We start from the raw sequence: 16,951 nt of genomic DNA, 5'->3' as shown, positions 1-16,951 counted from the left end.
ACACACACACACACACACACACACACACACACACACACACACACACTCCCGTCCGTCCCCACTGACCTCTGCAGTAGGATGCGGAGGGTAACCATGTGATAGACGTCCAGCAGCATGTCGGCGACGGTGGCCTCGGGGGCGTCAGTCAGGTAGTGGATGGGCATGGGGTTCCAGCGGCCCACTTTGATGATGCCTGGAGGGGAGACAGAACAATGACGTCATCAACATGCTGCCGTTTTCAGTTTATACACATTCACCTGGGGGTTCATTTCTTAAGGTTGCTGAAGACGACAAAGTCTGTATGTGTGTGTGCCTGTACATGTGAAAACCTAGACATAATGTTTCTATATTTTCATCAGCGGCTGTAAAACTCTTGGTTTAACAATGAGAGATAAAGATTGAGATAAAGAGATAAAGAGTGTTATCTATTAATGCATTATCAGCCTGGGGAAGAGGAACCGACCTGATTCCCCACATCTATCAACCCTTATCAGCCTGGAGAAGAAACACAGAGACCCAGCAAAGCCTTTTATAGCAGGGATACACGTGCAAGAGACAGCATCACTGATGGACAGGACAGGTCAAGGCTGGAGATTGCATCACACGCCAATCAATACCACCCTATTCAAATGAATGATTGTTTAATTAACCCAAATAGATATCTCTGGATCTGAAGACAGGTGAGTTCATAGATATACATCATATAGAGAGCTCTGAGAGATATCTCTGGATGTAAAGACAGGTGAGTTCATAGATATACATCATATAGAGAGCTCTGAGAGATATCTCTGGATGTAAAGACAGGTGAGTTCATAGATATACATCATATAGAGAGCTCTGAGAGATATCTCTGCATCTAAAGACAGGTGAGTTCATAGATATACATCATATAGAGAGCTCTGAGAGATATCTCTGGATGTAAAGACAGGTGAGTTCATAGATATACATCATATAGAGAGCTCTGAGAGATATCTCTGGATCTAAAGAAAGGTGAGTTCATAGATATACATCATATAGAGAGCTCTGAGAGATATCTCTGGATGTAAAGACAGGTGAGTTCATAGATATACATCATATAGAGAGCTCTGAGAGATATTCTCTGGATGTAAAGACAGGTGAGTTCATAGATATACATCATATAGAGAGCTCTGAGAGATATCTCTGGATGTAAAGACAGGTGAGTTCATAGATATACATCAAATAGAGAGCTCTGAGAGATATCTCTGGATGTAAAGACAGGTGAGTTCATAGATATACATCATATAGAGAGCTCTGAGAGATATCTCTGGATGTAAAGACAGGTGAGTTCATAGATATACATCATATAGAGAGCTCTGAGAGATATCTCTGGATCTAAAGACAGGTGAGTTCATAGACATACATCAAATAGAGAGCTCTGAGAGATATCTCTGGATGTAAAGACAGGTGAGTTCATAGATATACATCATATAGAGAGCTCTGAGAGATATCTCTGGATCTAAAGACAGGTGAGTTCATAGATATACATCATGTGGAGAGCTCTGAGAGATATCTCTGGATCTAAAGACAGGTGAGTTCATAGATATACATCATGTAGAGAGCTTTGAAAGATATCTCTGGACAGGTGAGTGCTAGGAAATAAGGGATGACTAGAAATGGGCATCAGGACATAGACTTTCATTTTAAATTGGTTGCTTATTGCCCCTGATCTACAGTGTTTCCATTATTCATTGTACGTTCATGTGGCTGAGCATAGAACTATAGAAATTGAACCACATCCAAACAGAGATAGAATAATGGCATTACAAAGTATGAAATGACGTTGATTTAGGTAAGACCCATGTCTGTTGCCGACACAGTGCAGGTTCAGCAGAAAAGGAAATAAGAAAAGTCTTCCCCTACATAGACACTGCATCTGACAATGAGACCCCCCCCTCTCTCCCTCTGCATCTGACAATGAGACCACCCCCCCACCCTCTCTCTCCCTCTGCATCTGACAATGAGACCCCCCCAGATCTCTCCCTCTGCATCTGACAATGAGACCCCCCCCTCTCTCTCCCTCTGCATCTGACAATGAGACCCCCCCCTCTCTCTCCCTCTGCATCTGACAATGAGACCCCCCCACCCTCTCTCTCCCTCTGCATCTGACAATGAGACCCCCCACCCTCTCTCTCCCTCTGCATCTGACAATGAGACCCCCCACCCTCTCTCTCCCTCTGCATCTGACAATGAGACCCCCCCACCCTCTCTCTCCCTCTGCATCTGACAATGAGACCCCCCACCCTCTCTCTCCCTCTGCATCTGACAATGAGACCCCCCCACCCTCTCTCCCTCTGCATCTGACAATGAGACCCCCCACCCTCTCTCTCCCTCTGCATCTGACAATGAGACCCCCACCCTCTCTCTCCTGCATCTGACATCTGATCAAATGAGACCCCCCCCCCTCTCTCTCCCTCTGCATCTGACAATGAGACCCCCCCACCCTCTCAATTCTGCATTCAATTCAATTCAACAATGGCTTCTATTGAGACCCCCCATCTCTCTCTCCCTCTGCATGGGAAACATATGTTAACATTGCATCAAAGCAATCTAAGAGACCCCCACCCTATATAACCCCCCCACCCTATCCAAAGACCCCCCCTGATCTGACATAAATCTGAATGGACCCCCCCTCTCTCTCCCTCTGCATCTACAGTAGACATCACACATACAATGAAGTTTCAAAACAATAAAGACATTACAAATGTCTATTATATACATATATACAGTGTTTTTACAATGTGCAAATGGTAAAGGACACAAGATAAAATAAATAATCTGCATAGACCCCCCACCCTGTTGTATTTACAATGAGACCCCTTCACTGGTTGCCCTCCCTTGCATCTGACAACAGGACACAAATCTTGCCTCTGCTCTGATGGCACTCCCACCCAGTAGATCTGAGTTTTTCAATGAGACCCCCCCACCCTTTCTTCTTTGCATCTGTGTAATCTGAGAAATATGTCTCTCTCTCCCTCTGCATCTGACAATGTTAGGACCCCCAGCTCTTTCCCCTCTGCATCTGACAATGAGCACCCCCCCTCCTGTCTTCCCTCTGAGAGCCATCTCTCTCCCTCTGCATCTGACAATGAGACCCCCCTTCTCAATAGCAAGGCTCTCTGACAATGAGTCTGTACATAGTCAAAGCCCCCCACCCTCTTCCCCTTAATTTTTCCCTCTGCATCTGACAATGAGACTGCCCTGTGTACCCCCCCACCCTCTCTCTGTAGGGCCAAATAGCATTCTAGTTTGCTCTGTTTTTTCTGTTAATTCTTTCCAATGTGTCAAGTAGATTATCTTTTTGTTTTCTCCCTGATTTGAGTTGCATCTGGTCTAATCTGACAATGCCCTCTGCTGCATCCTGACAATGGACCCCCCCCACCCTCTGTTTGACAATGAGCCCCCCACCCTCTCTCTCCCTCTGCATCTGACAATGACCCCCCAGCCTCTGCTCCCTCTGCATCTGACAATGAGACCTTCTCCCTTCATCTCTCTGTAGGTGATGGCTTTGTTGTGCATCTGAAATGGTTTGCATCTGGAATCCTTTCTTTTAGGTGGTTATCTGACAATGAATTTATCTGACAATGCTCTTTTCTGGATTTTGATAATTAGTGGGTATCCCTGACAATGAGACCCCCCCCACCCTCTGCATCTGACATGCATTATTTGGTGTTCTATTGTCCCCCCTCTCCCTCTGCATCTGACAATGAGACCCCCCACCCTCTCTCTCCCTCTGCATCTGACAATGAGACCCCCCACCCTCTCTCTCCCTCTGCATCTGACAATGAGACCCCCCCCTCTCTCTCCCTCTGCATCTGACAATGAGACCCCCCCCCCTCTCTCCCTCTGCATCTGACAATGAGACCCCCCCCCTCTCTCTCCCTCTGCATCTGACAATGAGACCCCCCCCTCTCTCCCTCTGCATCTGACAATGAGACCCCCCCCCTCTCTCTCCTCTGCATCTGACAATGAGACCCCCCACCCTCTCTCTCCCTCTGCATCTGACAATGAGACCCCCCACCCTCTCTCTCCCTCTGCATCTGACAATGAGACCCCCCCCACCCTCTCTCTCCCTCTGCATCTGACAATGAGACCCCCCCACCCTCTCTCCCTCTGCATCTGACAATGAGACCCTCCATCCCTCTCTCTCCCTCTGCATCTGACAATGAGACCCCCCACCCTCTCTCTCCCTCTGCATCTGACAATGAGACCCCCCACCCTCTCTCTCCCTCTGCATCTGACAATGAGACCCCCACCCTCTCTCTCCCTCTGCATCTGACAATGAGACCCCCCCCCTCTCTCCCTCTGCACCTCTCTCTCCCTCTGCATCTGACAATGAGACCCCCCCCCACCCTCTCTCTCCCTCTGCATCTAACAATGAGACCCCCCCCCCCTCTCTCTCCCTCTGCATCTGACAATGAGACCCCCCACCCTCTCTCTCCCTCTGCATCTGACAATGAGACCCCCACCCTCTCCCCCTCTGCATCTGACAATGAGACCCCCCTCTCTCTCCCTCTGCATCTGACAATGAGACCCCCCACCCTCTCTCTCCCCCTCTGCATCTGACAATGAGACCCCCCCCACCCTCTCTCTCCCTCTGCATCTGACAATGAGACCCCCCACCCTCTCTCTCCCTCTGCATCTGACAATGAGACCACCCCCACCCTCTCTCTCCCTCTGCATCTGACAATGAGACCCCCCACCCTCTCTCTCCCTCTGCATCTGACAATGAGACCCCCCCACCCTCTCTCTCCCTCTGCATCTGACAATGAGACCCCCCACCCTCTCTCTCCCTCTGCATCTGACAATGAGACCCCCCACCCTCTCTCAATTCAATTCAAGGGGCAAGACCCCCCACCCTCTCTCTCCCTCTGCATCTGACAATGAGACCACCCCCCCCCTCTCTCTCCCTCTGCATCTGCATCTGACAATGAGACCCCCCACCCTCTCTCTCCCTCTGCATCTGACAATGAGACCCCCCACCCTCTCTCAACCCTGTGTCTGACAATGAGACCCCCACCCCCCCCCCCCTCTCTCACCCTCTGCATCTGACAATGAGACCCCCCTGCCCCCCCACCCTCTCTCTCCCTCTGCATCTGACAAGGAGACCACCCCCCCCCACCCTCTCTCTCCCTCTGCCTCTGAAATGCATCCTAAGATGTGTACACAGACACATTCCCCTGTCCTTCCTCAAGACCAGGGCTGGAACAGCTAACCTAAACAGGGCTAATCACATTAGGATCAGGGGAATCAAACACAGATAGCCCCGGCCTTCCATCCTCCATCTGCAATAGTGTGTGTGTGTGTGTGTGTGTGTGTGTGTGTGTGTGTGTGTGTGTGTGTGTGTGTGTGTGTGTGTGTGTGTGTGTGTGTGTGTGTGTGTGTGTGTGTGTGTGTGTGTGTGTGTGTGTGTGTGTGTGACCAGTTCAATTCCACATGTTGAAATGACCTGCCGACCAGCTCTGTCACACTTCCAAAAAAGACAACCCAAAATAGACAGCCTGTCCTTTGTCTATATGCCCGTTTAAAATCGTATCATCTAAATAAACAATATCTCCCTTTAATTACCACAAAATGCCTAACTAAAGAAAGACAGTGGTGCCTTGTGGAGAGTTTCAAACTACAACTGGATCGGTTATGAGGTACACAACTCAGGGAGATACAATACAACATTCTCTGTGTCCTTTTGTTTACACTGAGGGAAAAAATGAAACATTTCAGCCAGAATTGAATCATTTAACATAAAAGCTTATTTCAAAACGTATCCATTTTGGAGGATTGAGTCGAGGGCGTTGCCAGGTTTAGGGCCTGCGTTTACGGGGTTGGAATGTGGAGCGGTTTTTCTGCCTTTCTTTGTGTGTCTCTGTTGTTTGGTCTGTCGTCGTCTTTGGGGTTGACCGGCAAGGTATTTATTTCAGTCATTGGTCTATATTTATTCTGTCCTGTAGCAATGTTTGGCCTTATGTGGTGTGACTGTTTTACTGTTGGAAACAGCCTCGGTGTGACTCTTTTACTGTTGGAAACAGCCTCGGTGTGACTGTTTTACTGTTGGAAACAGCCTCGGTGTGACTGTTTTACTGTTGGAAACAGCTTCGGTGTGACTGTTTTACTGTTGTGGAGGGTTGGAAACAGCCTCGGTGTGACTGTTTTACTGTTGTGGAGGGTTGGAAACAGTCTCGGTGTGACTGTTTTACTGTTGTGGAGGGTTGGAAGCAGCCTCGGTGTGACTGTTTTACTGTTGTGGGGGTTGGAAGCAGCCTCGTTGTGACTGTTTTACTGTTGTGGAGGGTTGGAAGCAGCCTCGGTGTGACTGTTTTACTGTTGTGGAGGGTTGGAAGCAGCCTCGGTGTGACTGTTTTACTGTTGGAAACATCCTCGGTGTGACTCTTTTACTGTTGGAAACAGCCTCGGTGTGACTGTTTTACTGTTGGAAACAGCCTCGGTGTGACTGTTTTACTGTTGTGGAGGGTTGGAAACAGCCTCGGTGTGACTGTTTTACTGTTGCGGAGGGTTGGAAGCAGCCTCGGTGTGACTGTTTTACTGTTGTGGAGGGTTGGAAGCAGCCTCGTTGTGACTGTTTTACTGTTGTGGAGGGTTGGAAGCAGCCTCGGTGTGACTGTTTTACTGTTGTGGAGGGTTGGAAGCAGCCTCGGTGTGACTGTTTTACTGTTGTGGAGGGTTGGAAGCAGCCTCGGTGTGACTGTTTTACTGTTGTGGGGGGTTGGAAGCAGCCTCGTTGTGACTGTTTTACTGTTGTGGAGGGTTGGAAGCAGCCTCGGTGTGACTGTTTTACTGTTGTGGGGGGTTGGAAGCAGCCTCGGTGTGACTGTTTTACTGTTGTGGAGGGTTGGAAGCAGTCTCGGTGTGACTGTTTTACTGTTGTGGAGGGTTGGAAGCAGCCTCGGTGTGACTGTTTTACTGTTGTGGAGGGTTGGAAACAGCCTCGGTGTGACTGTTTTACTGTTGTGGAGGGTTGGAAGCAGCCTCGGTGTGACTGTTTTACTGTTGTGGACAGCCTCGGTGTTGTTTTACTGTTGTGGAGGGTTGGAAGCAGCCTCGGTGTGACCTTTCTTGCTTTAGGTCACATGTAAATTGCGTTCCTTTTGTTCCAGATTACACGACCAAGTATCATAGGTTCTCATCACTGAATTACAAAATGAAGTGTGTTTTGTAATATTGCCAGTAGCAGATTGAGTGATAAACACATGACATTTGTGATCAGCTCTTTCAGAAAGGATAATTCTTTGACCCTCTGACCCTCTGACCCTCTCACAGGCACACACCCACCCAAACACACACATACACTTACCCACACGCACACGCACACACACACACACACACACACACACACACACACACACACACACACACACACACACACACACACACACACCACACACACACACACACACCACACACACACCCAAACACACACACACACACACACACACACACACACACACACACTCTCGCACACACACTCCTGTCCTATCTAACTCACCTCTCGCCTGCACGGCTGAGTTGTGGGAGTAGCCCAGGGCCACAAGGGCTGTCTCCACCAGCTGGGTGAAGAGGATGTCCTTACGAACCAATACAAACTCAGCATGTCTGTCACCATGCCCATCCCTGTCAGAGACCACACCCCCAGACACGACCCCATCTGCCTGCTCCACTACACAGTACACAGGGATCATCAGACCTGGAGAGAGAGAGAGAGAGAGAGAGAGAGAGAGAGAGCGGGGGTGGGGAGAGAGAGAGAGAGAGAGAGAGAGAGAGAGAGAGAGAGAGAGAGAGAGAGAGAGAGAGAGAGAGAGAGAGAGAGAGAGAGAGGGAGAGAGAGAGAGGGGGGGAGGGGGAGCAAGAGAGAGAGAGAGGGAGGAGGGAGGAGAGAGAGAGAGAGAGGAGGAGGGGGAGAGCGAGAGAGAGAGAGAGAGGAGGAGGGGGAGAGCGAGAAAGAGACGAGACAGGAGGGGAGGGAGAGAGAGAGCAGAGAAAGAGAGGGAGGAGACAGGAGAGAGAGAGAGAGAGAGAGAGAGGACTGAGTGACATTAAACAACCTTCTCCATTACAGTAAGACAGAAATGATGAATCCAATACAACCTGGGCTTGATATGAACACAGAGGGAGGGCTAGAAGATTAGCTCAGTTATTACTCACTAACTTACCATCATTTAGCAGACACTTAGGGCTAAGTACCTTGCTGAAGGGCACATCGACAGATGTCTACTCTGGTCTACTCTGGGATTTGAACCAGTGACCTTTCGGTCATTGTCCCAACGCTCTTAACTGCTAAGCACTCACACACAGCACATATCAATGTCTTGCATAAAGTCATTTTCTGAACCACTCATAACAAATTAAGGACCTCATTCTGATGTCTTTCACAGATAGAAAAAGAGACCAGTGAATCATTTCATAATTTGCATTAGTCATGAAACTGTGACTATTCCAAGCCTGAAACCCTCCATCATACTCAGCTAATCCTTAAGGAGTAGTAATTTGGAGGAATCAATCAAGCTACTGACAGCACAACGACAAATGAACTCCAGGAAACCAAGTCTCACCAGGCACGCTATATCCCAATAACTCAGCTCGGGAGTGGAAGTGTGTGTGTATGTCCCGACAAGTGAACATACACTATGTATAAAGTGCTCTCTGGACTATAGTGTTAGGATATTATGTGTGGCCCATTCCACACTGCCATGCTGTGGTTTTAAACAGAGAGGCTGATTTCCCCCAGTTCAAAGACAGTTCCCTCATTAACACTAGCAGAAAGCCATGGCTATGAGGAGGAATCCTTCTCTTCTCTTCTCTTCTCTTCTCTTCTCTTCTCTTCTCTTCTCTTCTCTTCTCTTCTCTTCTCTTCTCTTCTCTTCTCTCCTCTTCTCTTCTCTTCTCTTCTCCTCTCTTCTCTTCTCTTCTCTTCTCTTCTCTTCTCCTCTCTTCTCTTCTCTTCTCTTCTCTTCTCTTCTCTTCTGTCTGTCTGTCTGTCTGTCTGTCTGTCTCTCTGTCTCTCTCTGTCTCTCTCTCTGTCTCTGTCTCTCTCTCTGTCTCTCTCTCTCTCTCTTTCTCACTCACTCACTCTCTCTCAATTCAATTCAATTCAAGGGGCTTCATTGGCATGGGAAACGTGTTAACATTGCCAAAGCAAGTGAGGTAGATAATATACAAAAGTGAAATAAACAATAAATTAATAATAAACAATAACAGTAAACATTACACTCACAGAAGTTTCAAAAGAATAAAGACATTACAAATGTCATATTATGTCAATATACAGTGTTGTAACGATGTACAAATGGTTAAAATACAAAAGGGAAGTATAAATAAACATAAATATGGGTTGTATTTGCAATGTTCTTTTGTGGTTGACCTTTTCTTGTGGCAACAGGTCACAAATCTTGCTGCAGTGATGTCACACTGTGGTATTTCACCCAGTAGATATGGGAGTTTATCAAAAGCAGGTTTGTTTTCGAAATCTTTGTGGATCTGTGTAATCTGAGGGAAATATGTGTCTCTCTCTGTCTGTCTGTCTGTCTGTCTGTCTGTCTGTCTGTCTGTCTGTCTGTCTGTCTGTCTGTCCGTGTGTCTGTCTGTCTGTCTGTCCGTGTGTCTGTCTGTCCGTGTGTCTGTGTGTCTGTGTGTCTGTGTGTGAGTGGACGTGTTTAACTAGTATTTGACCAACTGGGGACATTTTGTTTGGTCCCCACAAGGTAAAATGCTATTTCTGGGGGGTTTAGGGTTAAGGTTAGAATTAGTGTTGGGGTTAGAATTAGGTTTATGGTTAGGGTTAAGGTTAAGGTTAGAATTAGTGTTAGGGTTAGAATTAGGTTTATGGTTAGGGTTAAGGTTAAGGTTAGAATTAGTGTTGGGGTTAGAATTAGGTTTATGGTTAGGGTTAAGGTTAAGGTTAGAATTAGTGTTGGGGTTAGAATTAGGTTTATGGTTAGGGTTAAGGTTAGAATTAGGTTTATGGTTGGGTTATGGTCAAGGTTAGGGTTAGTGTTAGGGTTAGAATTAGGTTTATGATTAGGGTTAAGGTTAGAATTAGGTTTATGGTTAGGGTTAAGGTTAGAATTAGGGTTAAGGTTAGGGTTAAGGTTAGGGTTAGTGTTAGGGTTAAGGTTAGGGTTAAGGGTTAGGGAAAATAGGACTTTGAATGGTACTGAATTGTATGTCCCCACAAGGTTAGCTGCGCAAGACTGTGTGTGTGTGTGTGTGTCTGCTTGTGTATGTGTTCCACTGTGTGTTCCCCTACCTCCGAGGGGCCGTAACGGGGTGCCGTTGAGGCGCGTGCGTGGACACGTGGGGCTCCCGTTGCCCTCCAGACGGCTCATCTTGCCCGGTGGGGGGGCGCAGGTGTCCGGGCTGTCCCCTCTCTGCTCGGGACTGTCCCGCAGACAGGGGCTCTCAGTACCACAACGCTCCATCCCCCTCCAACCTCCAGGAGGGACTCCCAACAGAGCGTACGGACCTGCAGACAGGAGAGAGAGAGAGACAGAGAGAGAGAGCGAGACAGAGAGTGCGAGAGAGAGAAGAGAAAGAGAGGGAGAGAGAGCGAGCAAGACAGAGAGAGTGAGAGAGAGAGACAGAGAGAGAGAGAGAGAGACAGAGAGAGACAGAGAGAGAGACAGAGAGAGAGACAGAGAGAGAGAGAGAGAGAGAGAGAGAGACAGAGAGAGAGACAGAGAGGAGAGAGAGAGAGCGGCGAGAGGAAAAGAAAATAGAGGAGGCATTTGTTCTTTAGGACGAAGTTACCCTTTAACATAGGCACTGAACTAGGATCAGTGTACCCTCTGCTAAACTTAGTTTATGTAGTAAAAGTCTACAGGCAACTATCTACATCTTACTGGTGTTGACATTGTGGAGACTCCTTCAAATCAGATCAGGGTTTAAATACTATCTGTTTTCTTTCAGATATGTTGAGCGTTTTGAAAAGAGACAGAGGCATTGGGTCAATTGATTTGCACTTTTGGGACGATTCCATTGGTTCCATTGTGCTATATATATCTGTTGTTTAGGTGGAATGGAATGTTTGTATCCTGTTCATTTGACTGTGATACTGTATGTGGTTGTGTCACCAAGCTGTCTTAAGATGAATGCACCTACTTACTGTCACTCTGGATAAGAGCATATGCTAAATGACTAAAATGTCAAATGTAAATGTTTTACATACAGATCTCATATGACTGTGTTTAATTATTATTGTAAAACAATATATTGATGTCACAAATGTAAAAGAAAGGGTTACATTTCACTGTAAAATCAGTAGTACTAACTCTGAGAGTCAGGTGGATATTGTAGCATTTAGCAAAGCAAGTTCATTATTTGTCTCTCTGAAATGAAACATTCAAGTGATAGATTTAAAACACACACATGTCTGTTGAACAACCCCATGCCAATATGAGATAGTGAAAAAACACCAATCTGTTTCATCATTTCTTTAAACAATAAAAGCTAATTTCTCAACATTTCTGAAAAAAAGATCAATAGCATTTTGAAATGAAACCCTTCTTTTGTATCAAACTCATCACACTGAGATGGCCGCTTCATGCGTTCATGTTGTGTTGGAGGCGTGAGGACTGTGGTCATTTCCTCCCTGTACCCATCCACCCTCCCATACTGAAGACATTACTTTTTATTTACAGATGACGAGAGCAGAAAAAGCAGACCACAACAAACAAACAGCAACCCAGCATCTGGTGGAAATCACCAGGCTCTTTACTGTAAATAATGTTACTGACTGCTATCAGACTCTATAGTCTTCTACACAGCAAATCTCATGCTAGGTAGGCCTGTCAATGTACATCTCAGTCATCTACACAGCAAATCTCATGCTAGGTAGGCCTGTCAATTTACATCTCAGTCTTCTACACAGCAAATCTCATGCTAGGTAGGCCTGTCAATTTACATCTCAGTCATCTACACAGCAAATCTCATGCTAGGTAGGCCTGTCAATTTACATCTCAGTCATCTACACAGCAAATCTCATGCTAGGTAGGCCTGTCAATTTACATCTCAGTCATCTACACAGCAAATCTCATGCTAGGTAGGCCTGTCAATGTACATCTCAGTCATCTACACAGCAAATCTCATGCTAGGTAGGCCTGTCAATTTACATCTCAGTCATCTACACAGCCAAATCTCATGCTAGGTAGGCCTGTCAATTTACATCTCAGTCATCTACACAGCAAATCTCATGCTAGGTAGGCCTGTCAATTTACATCTCAGTCATCTACACAGCAAATCTCATGCTAGGTAGGCCTGTCAATTTACATCTCAGTCATCTACACAGCCAAATCTCATGCTAGGTAGGCCTGTCAATTTACATCTCAGTCATCTACACAGCAAATCTCATGCTAGGTAGGCCTGTCAATTTACATCTCAGTCATCTACACAGCAAATCTCATGCTAGGTAGGCCTGTCAATTTACATCTCAGTCATCTACACAGCAAATCTCATGCTAGGTAGGCCTGTCAATTTACATCTCAGTCATCTACACAGCAAATCTCATGCTAGGTAGGCCTGTCAATGTACATCTCAGTCATCTACACAACCAAATCTCATGCTAGGTAGGCCTGTCAATGTACATCTCAGTCATCTACACAACCAAATCTCATGCTAGGTAGGCCTGTCAATTTACATCTCAGTCATCTACACAGCAAATCTCATGCTAGGTAGGCCTGTCAATTTACATCTCAGTCATCTACACAGCAAATCTCATGCTAGGTAGGCCTGTCAATTTACATCTCAGTCATCTACACAACCAAATCTCATGCTAGGTAGGCCTGTCAATTTACATCTCAGTCATCTACACAACCAAATCTCATGCTAGGTAGGCCTGTCAATTTACATCTCAGTCATCTACACAGCAAATCTCATGCTAGGTAGGCCTGTCAATTTACATCTCAGTCATCTACACAGCAAATCTCATGCTAGGTAGGCCTGTCAATTTACATCTCAGTCATCTACACAGCAAATCTCATGCTAGGTAGGCCTGTCAATGTACATCTCAGTCATCTACACAACCAAATCTCATGCTAGGTAGGCCTGTCAATTTACATCTCAGTCATCTACACAGCAAATCTCATGCTAGGTAGGCCTGTCAATTTACATCTCAGTCATCTACACAACCAAATCTCATGCTAGGTAGGCCTGTCAATTTACATCTCAGTCATCTACACAGCAAATCTCATGCTAGGTAGGCCTGTCAATTTACATCTCAGTCATCTACACAGCAAATCTCATGCTAGGTAGGCCTGTCAATGTACATCTCAGTCATCTACACAAACAAATCTTATGCTAGGTAGGCCTGTCAATTTACATCTCAGTCATCTACACAGCAAATCTCATGCTAGGTAGGCCTGTCAATGTACATCTCAGTCATCTACACAGCAAATCTCATGCTAGGTAGGCCTGTCAATTTACATCTCAGTCATCTACACAGCAAATCTCATGCTAGGTAGGCCTGTCAATTTACATCTCAGTCATCTACACAGCAAATCTCATGCTAGTGTAGGCCTGTCAATTTACATCTCAGTCATCTACACAAACCAAATCTCATGCTAGGTAGGCCTGTCAATTTACATCTCAGTCATCTAACAGCAAATCTCATGCTAGGTAGGCCTGTCAATTTACATCTCAGTCATCTACACAACCAACATCTCATGCTATGTAGGCCTGTCAATTTGACATCTCAGTCTCTGCCAGCAAATCTCATGATAGGTAGGCCTGTCAATTTACATCTCAGTCATCTACACAGCAAATCTCATGCTAGGTAGGCCTGTCAATTTACATCTCAGTCATCTACACAACCAAATCTCATGCTAGGTAGGCCTGTCAATGTACATCTCAGTCATTTAGCAGACACTCTTATCCGGAGTGATTTACAGGAACAATCAGAGGTAAAGTGCTCTGCTCAGTGGCAGCATCAACAGATTATGTTTTTTCACCTGGGGATTTGAACCAACAACTTTTCAGTTACTTTAGCTCAACACTCTAACACGAGGCTACCTGCCGCAGAGATGATGCAGTATGTACAGCCAGGTCTGGTTTGACACAAGGCTATGCCACTAATCTAGGGGGTGATAGTTGGCTTTTCAGGAAAGTTATTTATAACAACAGGCTACAACTTGACACACTACTTTCAAGACATAAAGGTTCCCAATTCATGAGCAACCGTCTTCAACCGTCTTCGCTCCAAGGCAAGAACTTCTGAGGTAAAGTAAGTTCTGCCTCTAGCGGACGCAGGTGTTTTGGAACCTGGAGGAACCGTGTCTGAGATCTGACGGCTTCCATTGGCTGTTTGACTTTAGCTCACCGGGCTAACACAGTCTCGTGGCCGGCAGGACAATCGGGTTTGAACCCCCAGACTGTCACACAACTATTATAGAAGCAGGAGCAGTCTGCTGCCTATCTGGCTTCTGCTCAGGGGGCTAACACAGTCTCATGGTGTGCAGGACAATAGGGTTTGAACCCCCAGACTAGCCTATCTGGCTTCAGCTCAGCGGGCTAACACAGTCTCATGGTGTGCAGGACAATAGGGTTTGAACCCCCAGACTAGCCTATCTGGCTTCAGCTCAGCGGGCTAACACAGTCTCATGGTGTGCAGGAGACATGGGTTCGAACTGCAGTCTGCCACCACCCTCTAGACGTAAAGGGGCTATCTGTCATGCAATCTGATGTGTTTGTTTCACAATCTGTGGTTTCCCCTGGCATGATAATTAACCCATTCTGGCCTAAAAGCAGCACACGATGACAATAAAACGCACATGCCAAATTAATAACAGCCTTTAAAAAGAGCCTTCCAACACAAACTCAGAATATTGTAATACGGAAGAACTGGAGCTGCCTCTCCCTCAGTTTAATGGGAAAGACCAGTCACTTTCTTTCTTTCCCATAGGACTGCATAGCTGAGGCATCCTAGGCCTGAGAGTGAGGGGATCCAGCCACAACATATCATGGTGATCTGAGGCAGCGGTCTAATACAATGTTCACACTATCATGATGACCTGAACAGTCAGGCCCCCGGGTCACTCCCCTCTGGTCCAGAACCCCCCCCGGGTCTCTACCATCTTCCAGAACCAGAGAACCACAGACCCCCCGGGTCTCTACCTCTCTGGTCCAGAACCACAGACCCGCCCCTGGTCTCTGCCTCTCTGGTCCAGAACCACAGACATCCCCCCCCCCGGGTCTCTCCCTCTCTGGTCCAGAACCAGACATCATGCTATGGGACCAGATCCTGGTCTCTCCTCTCTGGTCCAGAACCAGACATCATGCTGGTCCAGATCCCTGGTCCAGAACCAGACATCATGCCCAGATCCCTGGTCTCTCCCTCTCTGGTCCAGAACCAGACATCATGCTATGGGACCAGATCCCTGGTCTCTCCCTCTCTGGTCCAGAACCAGACATCATGCTATGGGACCAGATCCCTGGTCTCTCCCTCTGCTGGTCCAGAACCAGACATCATGCTATGGGACCAGATCCCTGGTCTCTCCCTCTCTGGTCCAGAACCAGACATCATGCTATGGGACCAGATCCCTGGTCTCTCCCTCTCTGGTCCAGAACCAGACATCATGCTATGGGACCAGATCCCTCTCTCCCTCTGGTCTCATCCCTCCCTCTGGTCCAGAACCAGACATCATGCTATGGGACCAGATCCCTGGGTCTCTCCCTCTCTGGTCCAGAACCAGACATCATGCTATGGGACCAGATCCCTGGTCTCTCCCTCTCTGGTCCAGAACCAGACATCATGCTATGGGACCAGATCCCTGGTCTCTCTCTCTCTGGTCCAGAACCAGACATCATGCTATGGGACCAGATCCCTGGTCTCTCCCTCTCTGGTCCAGAACCAGACATCATGCTATGGGACCAGATCCCTGGTCTCTCCCTCTCTGGTCCAGAACCAGACATCATGCTATGGGACCAGATCCCTGGTCTCTCCCTCTCTGGTCCAGAACCAGACATCATGCTATGGGACCAGATCCTCCCTCTGGTCCAGAACCAGACATCATGCTATGGGACCAGATCCCTCTGGTCCAGAACCAGACATCATGCTATGGGACCAGATCCCTGGTCTCTCCCTGGTCCAGAACTCATGGTCCAGAACCAGACATCATGCTATGGGACCAGATCCCTGGTCTCTCCCTCTCTGGTCCAGAACCAGACATCATGCTATGGGACCAGATCCCTGGTCTCTCCCTCTCTGGTCCAGAACCAGACATCATGCTATGGGACCAGATCCCTCTCCTCTCTGGTCTCATGCTATGGGACCAGATCCCTCTGGTCCAGAACCAGACATCATGCTATGGGACCAGATCCCTGGTCTCTCCCTCTCTGGTCCAGAACCAGACATCATGCTATGGGACCAGATCCCTGGTCTCTCCCTCTCTGGTCCAGAACCAGACATCATGCTATGGGACCAGATCCCTGGTCTCTCCCTCTCTGGTCCAGAACCAGACATCATGCTATGGGACCAGATCCCTGGTCATGCTCCAGATCTCTCTGGTCCAGAACCAGACATCATGCTATGGGACCAGATCCCTGGTCTCTCCCTCTCTGGTCCAGAACCAGACATCATGCTATGGGACCAGATCCCTGGTCTCTCCTCTCTGGTCCAGAACCAGACATCATGCTATGGGACCAGATCCCTGGTCTCTCCCTGTCTGGTCCAGAACCAGACATCATGCTATGGGACCAGATCCCTGGTCTCTCCCTCTCTGGTCCAGAACCAGACATCATGCTATGGGACCAGATCCCCGGGTCTCTCCCTCTCTGGTCCAGAACCAGACATCATGCTATGGGACCAGATCCCTGGTCTCTCCCTCTCTGGTCCAGAACCAGACATCATGCTATGGGACCAGATCCCTGGTCTCTCCCTCTCTGGTCCAGAACCAGACATCATGCTATGGGACCAGATCCCTGGTCTCTCCCT

General features: G+C 47.6%; 1 pseudogene; it reads right to left on the bottom strand.

Annotated features, from left to right (window-relative positions):
* The window catches only part of LOC135538625 (DNA-binding protein SATB2-like), a 37,160-nt pseudogene extending 26,674 nt beyond the window's left edge, over positions 1-10,486 (bottom strand).
* Between the last annotated feature and the right edge of the window lie 6,465 nt (positions 10,487-16,951).

Source organism: Oncorhynchus masou, unplaced genomic scaffold, assembly GCF_036934945.1.
Source record: "Oncorhynchus masou masou isolate Uvic2021 unplaced genomic scaffold, UVic_Omas_1.1 unplaced_scaffold_992, whole genome shotgun sequence".
Lineage (NCBI taxonomy): Eukaryota > Metazoa > Chordata > Actinopteri > Salmoniformes > Salmonidae > Oncorhynchus > Oncorhynchus masou.
Note: the sequence above shows the minus strand (reverse complement) of the source record. Positions and strands in the feature narration are given on the sequence as shown.